A 4,254-nucleotide genomic window follows, 5' to 3' on the forward strand; every position below is an offset into this window, starting at 1 on the left:
TATTTGCCTGATCGTTTGTCTCTGTATAATGTGTGTGTGATGTAAAGTACTGTGACACCCTACACTAATATGAGTAGAGATATACAACAAATGAAATGCATAAGAGAGAGTGGCTACGGAGAGATGAGGGGCACTGGAAGAGGGTTTTAGTGAGGAAGTCTGAGGAGGAGGTCAATAGGGTGCTACGGAGAGATGAGGGGCGCTGGTGGACAGTGGCAGTGAGGGAATCTGAGGAAGAGATCAATAGGGGGGCTACAGAGAGATGAGGGGCGCTGGAGGAGGGTGGCAGTGAAGGGATCCAAGGAGGAGGTCATGAGGGAGAGCCCTAGAAGTGTCACTTGCCTGATACTCTAACATCAGAAACATTCTCTTTCCATCAAGGGGACATTACAAGAAAAAGAAAACTTTTTGAGAGTGAGAACATTTAGAAAGAGATTTGAAAGGAAAATAATGAGCTTTACTGGCCCTTCCTTGTAAGACTTAGGAGAGATAAAGGAGGGCCCTGAAGCAGGCCTGGCTAGACATATAAGTGACAAATCTGGCCCTCCGTGGCCACCCGAATGCACACTTGGCCCACCCTAATAAAAATTCCTGGAGCTGGGCCTGGATAAAATTAAGATGTGTGCTTATGTGTTCCTTTGAATTTAATGTGATGTTCTCTGGTGATGTATTAGTCTATACTGCTGTTCCTAATGTACAAAACGTGGCCATAGACCCATACCTGCTGACTGCAGACCTCACTTACTCTTAATGGTTTCTCTTTCCAAGGCCCCCGGATGGAGCAAGTGTGAAAGAAAAAAATACATGTCCCTAAAGTAAAAACTGTCAATCAAGAGCTGTATTGATCTGTTGCTTTTCGGACATTATAAACATCTTGTTTTACAGAATCCACAGTCCTAATTAAGGCATCTGTGAGGTGTTAAATAATCTGTAACACGTTCAATAGTATAGTAGTTTAGCAGACAGGTATCCCTTATTGGCAAAGACTCTGGGGAGCAGGAGTGTCTGTGCTTGCAGAAACCTTCCTTTAAAATGGACCTTTGTGACCAGACAATTAAAAAAACAGGTTTGCCTATGTACAGAAAAATTATTAAAGACCACTACCTCCAATGATAAATTGCCTTGTTGCTGATAATGCAAATACATTGGTGGAACCCTGCTGAGGACCACAATCTGATTCTATATTTTGTGTCTATGACGCTCAGACTCTTGCATTGTTGTCTGTTGTCTATGTCTATGTGCGTATCTAGGAGACTGGAGTGTCTGCCAGCAGGGACCATGCTCAGAAGTGGAGGAAGCGCCGAGGGCTGAGAGCTGCGCAGCGGTGAGGCAGGCTGAAGAGTGACAGACTTCAACTGCTGTGCTCAGACCCCCTCATCTTGCTGCTGCCTCCTTATTCCTGCCCTCACCTTGATCGCCCGGGAGGGGCCGAGGCGACAGCATGAAGGGGGCCGTTGATTTCGAGGAGTGCTTGAAGGACTCTCCCCGTTTCAGAGCCGCTTTGAAGGAGGTTGAAGGTGATGTGACGGGACTGGAAGTGAAACTTGATAAGCTTGTTAAGCTATGTAGTGGCATGATTGATGCAGGCAAGGCCTTTTGTGCTGCCAACAAGCAATTTATGAATGGCATGCGGGACCTGGCACAGTATTCGAGCAAGGATGTGGTGATTGAGTCTAGCTTGACCAAGTTTTCAGACTGCCTCCAAGAAATGATCAATTATCACACAATCCTGTTTGACGAAGCTCAGAGATCCATTCAAACACAGCTCCAGATATTTATTCAGGACGATCTTCCAAAATTCAAAGATGCAAAGAAGCAGTTTGATAAGGTCAGTAAAGAAAAAGAAAACGCTTTAGTTAAACATGCCCAAGTTCAAAGAACAAAACTGCACGAGGTGGAGGAGGCAACAAACATCTTAATCGCAAAAAGAAAGTGCTTCCAGCACATAGCTTTGGACAACGTCCTTCAAATCAATGTTCTTCAGTCAAGGCGGAGGTCTGAAATTTTAAAATCGATGTTGTCCTTCATGAAGGCACATCTCGGCTTCTTCCACCAGGGCTACGATCTCTTCAGTGAACTTGAACCGCACATGGAAGAGCTTGGTTCACAGCTGGATCAGCTTGATGTGCATGCAGCAAAGCAGAAGAGGGACATGGAACAAAAACACTCCACTATTCAGCAGGAGGATTTCACCAACGATGATCTCGGACTTCAATACAATGTTGATACTGCTAATCGCATTGTGGTGGAAGGATATCTCTTTAAAAGGGCCTCTAATGCCTTTAAAGCTTGGAACAGGCGCTGGTTCTCAATACAAAACAACCAACTGGTATATCAGAAAAAAATGAAGGATAACCCCACAGTGGTTTTTGAAGATTTACGGCTCTGCACAGTTAAACACTTTGAAGACATAGAAAGACGTTTCTGCTTTGAAGTAGTCACACCAACAAAGAGCCGCATGCTACAGGTTGACTCAGAAAAGCTGCGACAGGCATGGATTAAAGCTGTCCAAACCGGCATTGCTGCAGCATATAGAGAAAAGAGTGATGAGACGGAGAAGCTGGATAAGAAATCTCCACCTTCCACAGGAAGTCTTGCATCTGGCAGTAATGTGCAAGAAAAATCAGTTAAAGGTGAAAGTGCCTTACAGCGGATCCAGTGTATCGCTGGAAACTCGGTCTGCTGCGATTGTGGTCTGGCGGATCCGCAATGGGCCAGCATCAACCTTGGAATCATCCTGTGCATTGAGTGTTCTGAGATACACAGGAGCCTTGGTGTGCACATTTCAAAAGTAAGGTCATTAACGTTAGATACATGGGAGCCTGAAGTACTAAAGCTGATTTGTGAACTGGGAAATCAAGTTATTAATCGAATATATGAAGCTAAATTGAAAACCCTTGGAGTAAAGAAGCCAGACAATGAAAGTCCAAGAGTGGAAAAGGAGGCATATATCAGAGCAATGTACATGGAAAAGAGGTTTGTGAACCAGGACTGCGTTGCTTCACACCCTCCTGATGGACAGGAAAGGCCTTATTCCCAGTGCAAGAACGAAGACCTCAGCAGTTCTGAGAAGTCCCTGGCATCACAAGATCACTTCTCAACATCTGCCAGAAGTTCAGTGAAAAGCAATGCCAGTGTATTGCACTTCAGTTCAGAAGGCATTCGAGAACTTCTTGCCTCTTTTGTATCCTCAAAAAGTTTGCATCAACCAGTCCTAGAAGTCGAGAAGCGAGATTCTTCAGTATTTCAGGATTCGCAAAAGTTTCATCCAGGGCTGTACCTTTATCGAGCTGCGCATGAGAGAAGCCTTCCTGATATGGCAGAAGCATTGGCACATGGCGCAGATGTTAACTGGGTGAATGCAGAGGACAACAACGCAACACCCCTCATTCAGGCTGTGCATGGGGGCTCTTTGGTCACTTGTGAGTTCCTGCTGCAGAATGGTGCCAATGTTAATCACATGGACCTGCATGGCAGAGGACCCCTGCATCATGCAACTGTTTTAGGGCACACCGGGCAAGTCTGCTTATTTCTGAAGCGTGGGGCAAATCAGCACACCAAAGATGAAGAAGGAAAATGCCCCTTGACTATTGCACTTGAAGCTGCAAATGCTGATATTGTAACCCTGTTGCGAGTGGCAAGAATGAATGAGGAGATGCGGGAATCTGAAGGACTGTATGGACAGCCAGATGACGAGACCTACCAGGACGTAATCCGTGATTTTTCACACATGGCATCCAATAATCCTGAGAAATTAAACAGTTTCCAGATGTCCGATACACCAAAGTTTTCAAAGATGTAGAGGAGAAAAGTGCACCCTTGTCCTCACCCACACCTGGTGCTTCCTGAGTAAAGTGCCTGGTCCCTGGCTCATTGCCTGACTTGGGAACATTAGTTTAAGAACCGAACAGTCTGGAACCTCCAACAGCATTTGATTGACACCATGAATATAGGGTCCTTTATATACAGAAAGACACCACAGAGCACCAGAAATATGGATACCTCAGCAGCCAGTCTAGCAAAGTGCTCCTTGGTTTAAATATATCAAGTTACCACATGTTCCTACTGTCCATGTATTTCACCTTGTGGTACCTCAGCGGAAGGATACACAGATTTGAAGTCTTCTCATTGTAAATCCTAAGTGAAGCAGATGCCATGCTATGTAGTATATGTCAATTCTGGCGTCTGTTTTCCATGTAAAACACACACCAGTGCATGTTCTAAAATTGTTTATACTGTTATTCTAGACGGCAG

At 44.9% G+C, this 4,254-nt stretch overlaps 1 pseudogene; it reads left to right on the top strand.

The window, feature by feature from the left end:
- Positions 1-1,441: 1,441 nt before the first annotated feature.
- Positions 1,442-3,802, top strand: LOC147727567 (arf-GAP with coiled-coil, ANK repeat and PH domain-containing protein 2 pseudogene; annotated as a pseudogene).
- Positions 3,803-4,254: the final 452 nt, after the last annotated feature.

Source organism: Lissotriton vulgaris, chromosome 3_1 (assembly GCF_964263255.1).
Source record: "Lissotriton vulgaris chromosome 3_1, aLisVul1.2, whole genome shotgun sequence".
In the NCBI taxonomy this organism is placed as follows: domain Eukaryota; kingdom Metazoa; phylum Chordata; class Amphibia; order Caudata; family Salamandridae; genus Lissotriton; species Lissotriton vulgaris.